Source organism: Rhipicephalus microplus, chromosome 3 (genome assembly GCF_043290135.1).
Source record: "Rhipicephalus microplus isolate Deutch F79 chromosome 3, USDA_Rmic, whole genome shotgun sequence".
In the NCBI taxonomy this organism is placed as follows: domain Eukaryota; kingdom Metazoa; phylum Arthropoda; class Arachnida; order Ixodida; family Ixodidae; genus Rhipicephalus; species Rhipicephalus microplus.
The window spans coordinates 201,886,133-201,894,306 of NC_134702.1; the positions used below are offsets into that span (position 1 = coordinate 201,886,133).

The 8,174-nt window shown below is 46.7% G+C and overlaps 1 non-coding gene across 1 annotated transcript; it reads left to right on the forward strand.

The window, feature by feature from the left end:
- Positions 1 to 2,481: 2,481 nt before the first annotated feature.
- LOC142804330 (U5 spliceosomal RNA) lies at positions 2,482 to 2,606 on the forward strand. The gene has a single exon (XR_012894596.1). It is a non-coding gene; the product is annotated as a U5 spliceosomal RNA (small nuclear RNA).
- Positions 2,607 to 8,174: the final 5,568 nt, after the last annotated feature.

The window sequence follows — 8,174 nt, forward strand, 5'->3', positions numbered from 1 at the left end:
CGCAAACGCCACTACGCGCGGAGCTTGCGCACTGCTGGTCGGCCGAATACTTCTGTGAAGGTCCTTTTGAAAGAGGCGCAGGTGGTAATGTCAGCCTCATGGTTGTTCAACCAAAGCTCCGCGACACCCCTCAGGTAGAAGTAGACGCGACCGAGTTTGTCGTTATCATCCCACCGGTTGTTGACGCTCGCTTTTTCAAACGAAGCGAGCGAGTTCTCGACGTCCAGTTCATCAGTGCCGTTGAATAGATCTGGGTCGCGCTTTCTCGAAATACCGGGGCAGCGGAGAGCGGGGGGTGTGGCAGCATTGATCTATGCTGCAACGTCGTCAGGCATGATGGACGGTGGAGGTAGAGTATGGCTACGAAGTTCCAGGGTGAAAAAAAGAACCAGCACCTCCACGACTTGATAGCACGCGTTGAGCGTTGAGTCCGTGACGCGTTTATTAAAAGCGGACATAGGTCAAGCGCTCATCGATTTAATCGGAGCTGTCACGAGCACGAACCACGGTTCTCTTCCTCGTCTTTTGCAAGCACTGCTAAATGCACCTTATCCATTCTACAAAGCAATAAATTGCACAACATTACGCACCACCTTGAAGGTCAAAATTACCGGCACCACCTTGGAGATCAAAATGTTATACTTGTTACATGCTACTACAACGGCTACGAAGGACGAATGGGTGCCGCTATAAGGAGCTTCCCCCATAAATTGGCAGATCCCACGTACAGTGGGAATCGATGATATGTGAAGCACGAATAAGGAAGGTTGATATGTCACTTTAAAATCATCACAACGTCACGAGGTTGAGGTAAATGATGTCACACATGACTTCCGTGTCATGATTATAGTGTTTGGATGTGTCGTTTACCTTCGTCCTCTATTCACGTCCCGTGATAACAAATATAGTATATGTGGAACTAGCGCAACGAAACGGCCACGAGCACGCTATGAGCATGGTATCTTGTCATGTTCTTACATGGCACGCGCGTCAGGATTATCACGTTTGCACCAGTCATATAATTTGTCATCCATTGACGTCGCGTAACACCAAATTTTGTATATGTGGACCTAGCAAAACGGCTGCGAGCGCATCATGAAAGGCCCAATATTACCTGATGTAGAGTTGACGCGCGCGCACGCTGGGCACAGCGACGCCACGTTAGCAAAACGTGAGCACTTTATAGTCTGACAGCAGGCGCATTCAGCATCCGTCGGCGCGGCCCGATTGACACCGGCGCAAAATGCGACTTGCTGTATTTCACGGCGATGCGTCACCCAGAGTACACTGCGTCCCCCTCTTTTCGTGACGAAGGGACGGCGGACGCGCTGAAACCCGCATGCGTCAAAGCAACACAGCGTGGTGCGCGACCGAGAGTATATGGCAGGACCGGCGCCTGGCGTGGCAATGCTGGCGCGACGCGACGAAATGAACGCCTGCGAGCACGCACACCGCATCGATATGTATTGCTGCCTTGACTGTGAGATGTAGTCATGTTCTCACATGACACGCATATCATGATTATCATGTTTGCGGCAGTCGCATACCTTCGTCATCCATTGGTGTCACGTAATACAATATTTGTTATATGTGAAGCTAGCAAAACGGCAGCGAACGCGTCATGACTGTGGCATGGAGTCATGTTACAGGACACGCATGTCATTATTTTTATATTAGGGTCTGTCGCTTGTACTCGCCATGCAATCATGTCATACCATACCAGTTTTACAGCATATCAAGTGAATGAAACTAACGCAAGAGCAGCAAGCCCATGACATGTAAATCATGAAATTTAAGGCATAAATGTCAGGATTTTCATGTTGTCACTAGTCAAATATGTCCTTCATAGAGTCATCTTGTGCCATACCAAGTTTGGTATTGATACCGTCATCGAAATGGCCAGAGAGCTAAAAGTCGTTGGCGGCTAGATAGATAGATAGATAGATAGATAGATAGATAGATAGATAGATAGATAGATAGATAGATAGATAGATAGATAGATAGATAGATAGATAGATAGATAGATAGATAGATAGATAGATAGATAGATAGATAGATAGATAGATAGATACGCTCAATGTCGCCGAAGTTCAATAAGAAATGCTTCGTATTAAAAACCGTTTCAGGGACCCTTTAAGGAGCTTAGCCCCTTAAAACTACAAAATACGAAGCGCGCGAAGTATGAAATAGACGCGTGCTCACATGCCGTTACTCTGGCACTTACAAACCTTGATGGAAGTGTACACGGCTGCAAGCATTTCTCGTCAATGTGGGAGCATAAACTAAAATAAAGATGGCTATACTTGACATCCGTTATTTAAAAGGTATGCGTTAAAAATGTGAATAGTGAAGAAAAAATCCATGACAACACATATGTATACACATTAACAGCCAGAAACCTACAAAAAGCCTCTATAAAAACTTGGCCAAGTGCTCTGGCCATTTTTCAACATCCCCGGAATGTGGACCTTGGACTAATCACTGCTCAGGTCCTTCCTCAGCTGGTCGAATCAATCTTTCGCCTTTTACTAAAGATTGCCGTGGGGAAGGACAACTAAATGAGCCTATAGGCAAATTTTTGTGAGGCCTTGCCCGTTTGGGCGAGGCCAACTCTACAAATCAAAAAGAAGAATTCGATGTCTGCGATATACCTGCTACCTTCGACCCGACGCTGGGTTTTGCGGTCGTGACAAGTTGCCTTGCTTGACTGCACATCAGAATGTAATGGCGGCGCTTCGTTTCCGCGACTTTCATGACCGCAATCGCTCCACCATTGTGGCGGACTTGTTACTGATTTAAAGGGTCACTCCCCAGGTTTGACAATTTGAGCTGACAAGTGCAATGCGTATTAGGGGCATTCGCAATCACGTTTACCAAAATGTGCACTGCTACGCGCCGAAAAAATGGTTCCAATTTCAAGATGAACGCTGCTCCGCATCTTGTCGTGGGCGTGCACCCAGAGAAAAGACACTCTTAGCTGGGCACACGTAACGAGCATAAACGTACGCGGCACGATACGTCGCGGACGCTGCATGCGAAGCGCTCAACGTTACCTCTGGTTCACCGTACCAAGATACGTTTGGTTCAACAAGACGTACGTTTTCAGAAATAAAACAGCGACAGGTCCAAGCACTCGCGCACACAGTGCGCTGTAAATCGTTCTTTCAGGACTTCCCTGAGCCGCCAATCAATGTCTTTCCACATCTCCGGATGCCTAAACGGATTGCTCGTTTCTACTTCCGCTAGCAGCTCAGCATCGTCCTTCAATGTAAAAAAAATGGTTCCAAATCTGCATGTTACATCGCTAATGTCGTCGAAAGACGATAGTCTTGCGTCTGGAGTGAGTGAACAAAACGTTTATTTGATGTTCTGTGCAAGAAAATCGGTGAATGGTATTCTTCAGGCGCTGCGTTAGAGTGCCTCCAGCGTGTAGCGGAGGCGAACGAGCACATCGAGGCATGTTAGACACAAGTGCCATCTGGCAGTTATCTTCGAAAGCGAAGGCGTGCAGCCCGCGGAGAAAGATGCGTGCCACTCTCGGAGGTGATAATTAGGGTGTTGAACGCAAAGAGACGGACAGATGCCACCACCGTGACGTCGTAGCAAAGCGTTGGAAACACCTTTTTTGAGCATCGCCTTACACTGTCAGCGCACCACGATTAAGCGATGAATTCCTTAGAGTTACTTGTGTGTGTCTCTTCTAGTATAAAGGCAGACATACAAAACATCGTAGCATTGTTGTATAGTGCCTGAGATATGCGCAATAATAGATTATATTTACAATCACAGAACTATGAACGCTAACCCTTGAGCAATATTAGTGGGCGCTGCGGATGGGGTTGGCCGTTTGATGCCGTTTCAGGTGTCGTTAGAGCAGCCAGACAAAAGTACAGACATACACACAGACCAAAATTTTTTCGTCGCAAGTCCCCAAGAAAGACTATTGTCTTTAATATACTCGATGCGGGCAGGCTTTGTTGCTCTCTGCGTTCGACGCCGTCGCGGCCATTTCGCTATCTGGTTCCTACTTCAATCGAGATATCACGAGAGCGTTACGCCGCGTACGCTTCGCCTCGTCGCGTTTACGCACGCCGCGTTTTTTTTCTTTTTTCGGGCGTACGTGCACATCTCTGAAACCGATGCCTGACGCACTGCACATGCGCACTTGTCTCCTGCGGCAGTGCTGCGTACGTGGGCTTGTTATGTACGCCCAACTAAATGTAGCACGTCATGCACGTATGAATGGCCCTATACGTATACGGCAGTGCCGCGACGTTGGTCTTCTACGTAGACGACTGTGCTCTGACGTTGCCAACAGTGGCACGTGACATGGCGATAATTGTTTAACACGACATGCGTAGTTCATATTTTTGTTACTTGAAGACAATAATAAAACTAGAAAAATATTGAGATGCAAAAAGGGATTGTGCGCGCCTTTTTTCTCTTGTTTTCCTATGAATCGCAACGAGATGCGGGGCTAATGTGGCGGCGTTTAGCATGCGTTTGTGTCTCCGCGGTCAGCGCATTGAGCAGATGACGGGTCATTGTCATCGGGATCTTTGTTCTGCTGTAGAAAAATCACTCATTCAATGAGGGCGTTGTTGATTGCCAAACTCAAATATTATTAACATAATGTTCTTCTAGCCATTTCATAATTCATTGTATATACAATACCCATGTGATCACCTCTAATTGTTCTGTTAAGAGCCGATCCCCCGGAGTGGGTGTGATCCGTATATACAAGCCATCATCAGCACCAGCAGAACAGAGATTGTTTCCTGAGTGACAGCTTTTTGCTGATTGTTCACGTTTCTCGCGAGTCCAACTGTAATGCACTTGGCTTGACTGGAAGTAGACACACTTGCGCACGCTCCAGGCATTCTCCCACTGTAGGAGGGCGCCTAGAGAAAAGGGAAAAACGAAGAAGAAGAAGTGCATCTGTTCACTCGCTGTTTCTGTGCACTGTTCAATTTCTGCTCTTTTCTTGGACTATTACGCTGACATCCATTTCTTCGCGGTGTGCCAAGAAGACGCCGGGTGAAGACTTCGAGAACTCGGCGCCCTACAGGTACGAGGTTCCTTTATCAAAGACTTGGCTAGTACGCGACCACTACGGTGGTTGGTAGCCATCGCCACGAGCCTTATGCTCGTCCAAGTGCGTTAAACCACATGAGTGATACTGCAGGACACAATGAAAAGCCTGGGGGCTTACAGGTGCGCCCAAGCATCATAAAGCCGGCACGTTTTCTCATTCACAACCGCGAAGTGGCTCCAGCGAGCACAGCAGCAATGGAAGACGATGAAGCTGAGAGCAAGAAGCTTCGCTTAGAAGAGAATCCTCTCGACGATAAAACGTCAAACTATTACCTAAGTGATGAAGAAGACATGGGCAACGATGAACCATTTACGTTGGTTACTTATAAAAAGAAACGAGCAGAGGGTATCCCAGTCGTCTTTCGTCCAACAGCCGAAGGTGCTAGCTTCTGGAAAGTGAACACCAATCGAGTGTCAGCTGAAGTAGTTTCCGCTGCTAAAAAAAAGTGCAGTCATTTAGAACGACCAGAGATGGAAGCTTCAGTGTCAGCGTTGCTTCCTTAAGTTCAGCCAAGCGTCTTCTGATGCTTTCAAATATAGGTGGCCTGAAAGTTAAGCCTTTCATCCCGGAGTCATACACTCGGAACGTTGGGAAAGTAAAACATGTTCTTCTGCAATATTCAGATGAACACCTCCTAGAGTACTTGAGAGATGCAGGGGTTATATTGGCGCGACGGCAAATAAAATACTACTGCCAGGAAGATGGAGGAGTAACGTCGCGTCCAATTCACTCAGTGATACTGACTTTTCGAGATGACCGCCCGATTCCAGGAAGAATCTACTTAGGATTCACCAGTCACTCAGTGGCAGAATATCTTGGTCAGCACTTCGGCGCTATAACATCCAGCGATCCGGAAACATGGCGAAAAGTTGCCGTAAACCACGCCGATGTAAGATCTACTCAGAAGAACACCGTCACAATAAGTGCAAGTCTGTTCTTCAGCCTAAGTTTGCAAACTGTGCAGGTAATCACGCTGCCTCATATTCAGGCTGCCCGCAAAGTAAAACTGCTGAAAAAATGCGTCAGCATGAGCTCATTCATGGAAGAAAACCGCGCCCCAATGAATTGATACTGTTCATCCTGTACGTGATCCACCTCAGCGGCTACCGCAACAACAGCCGACAAGCACGCCAAGAGAGCCGTCAAGAGAACTGCCAGGGGCACACCCGAGAGATCACTCACGAGAGGTACCTTCGAGTAACACAACCTACGCGTCAAAGCTGCGAACGCCCACGCGACCTCTGCCGGAAAGTAGCAAAACCGACAGTGCCAGTGTTCACCCCAACTACAGCATCGAAACGTCACGTCATTCTCAACAGGCCTCAGAAAATCAACCATTCAATGGAGACCGTGCCTCTGCATCAGTCATGTAATTGATTCTGCCAATACTTTTCGCAGCACTTAAGGCAATCCTGTCTGCTCTACCGGAAGCAAACAATCTGCCAGAAGTAAAAGCCCTGCTGCTTCTGGAAGCACTATTGTGTCAACAATCCGGGTCAAACCTGCGACAAGTAACATATGAATAAGCGCTGCAAAGATGTCTCCATAAATCAGTGGAATGCCAATGGTCTTCTTAGGAAGTGTGCTGACTTCCGTAAACTCCTTCTGCAGTATAATTTTCCAATACTTTGCATCCAAGGGGCAGGAATGAATGATGATTTCCGCCTCTTCGACTACGTGATATATAAGTCATCTCGTCGAAGTAGTCCTAGCAGAGTGAATTTCTGCGTCAGAAAGGACCTACCTTCTCACCAAGTTCACTCAAGTGATTTGGTCTTCCCGGAATTCGTCGCTTGCAAAGTATCCTTTGGTGAGCAGTGCGCAACAGTGATCATTATTTACCTACAACCTTCAAGCCGCATTTCGGTGGAAGAGCTAACAAATATCTTCAACATTTCTCATTCATACACGTTAATATGCGGAGACTTTAATGCGCACAACATAATCCGGGGTAGTGATCGATGTGATGCACGTGGGAACATTGCTGAGTGTGCTGCAGACAAATGCAATTTAACAATTTTAAATGACGGCTCCCAAACGTTTTTCCGAGGGCACAATTACTCGAGTTGCATCGATGTAACATTGTGTTCCCAAGATCTAGTGAATGGTGTGGTATGGACAACGGATGTAGAAACACGTGGGAGTGCCCATTTTCCCATACTAATAAATCACCCCTACTTCCGAAAAGACGACACCAAACGCTAAAGCAAACCAACGAACTGGAAAGCTTTTCGGTACCACCTAACAAACCAAAATAGTGAACTCATGACAGTTGAAAGCTTTACTGTATTTCTGCAAGATAATGCGAATAAATGTACAAAGAAAATCTCAATTCCAAAAGATTATGCTGCAGTCGATGGAGAGTATGAACATCTAAGAGCTACCAGACGACGTTCAAAAAAGGCATATCGACGCAGCAGAAGTTTAGAAGCATACAAAAATGCACAGAAAATCCACAGTGTAATGCGCAGACTACGCGAAAATTTAGGTAAACAACGCTGGCGTGATTTCTGTGGCACGCTCTCTCCCCACACACCTGTTCCGAGAATTTGGCTTGTAATTCGAGCACTTAGTGGCGCTGTATCACAGAGCTTCCCATTTCGTGCTCTTGCTGTAGCCTTGGACAAACCAGAAGCTGTGGTAGCAGATGAATTTCGTCAACTTATCAGTAGGCCCGCCGCATCACAATGTGCCCTATTTGATAATTCTGTCGCGTTAGCCAGCCAAGAAATTATTGCTTGCTTTTGGGCCCAGCATCCTCAACTATACCCTGTATTTACGTTAAGGGGGCTGCATTGTGCTATAGCATCATGTCGTCAAAAATCGACCTCTGGACCGGACGGCATTACGTACAATATGCTAAAGAACCTTGGGCCCACATGCACAACTATTCTCTCAGATATTTACAATAATCTATGGACGCAAGAAATTGTACCCTAGTCTTGGAAGTCTGCTCGCATCATTCCGATCTTAAAACCGGCTAAGACGCCCTTGAACCTTCAATCCTTCCGTCCAATCAGTCTGACAAGCTGTCTATGTAAGGTAACGGAAAAAATGATTGATGCGTGACTTCAATGGT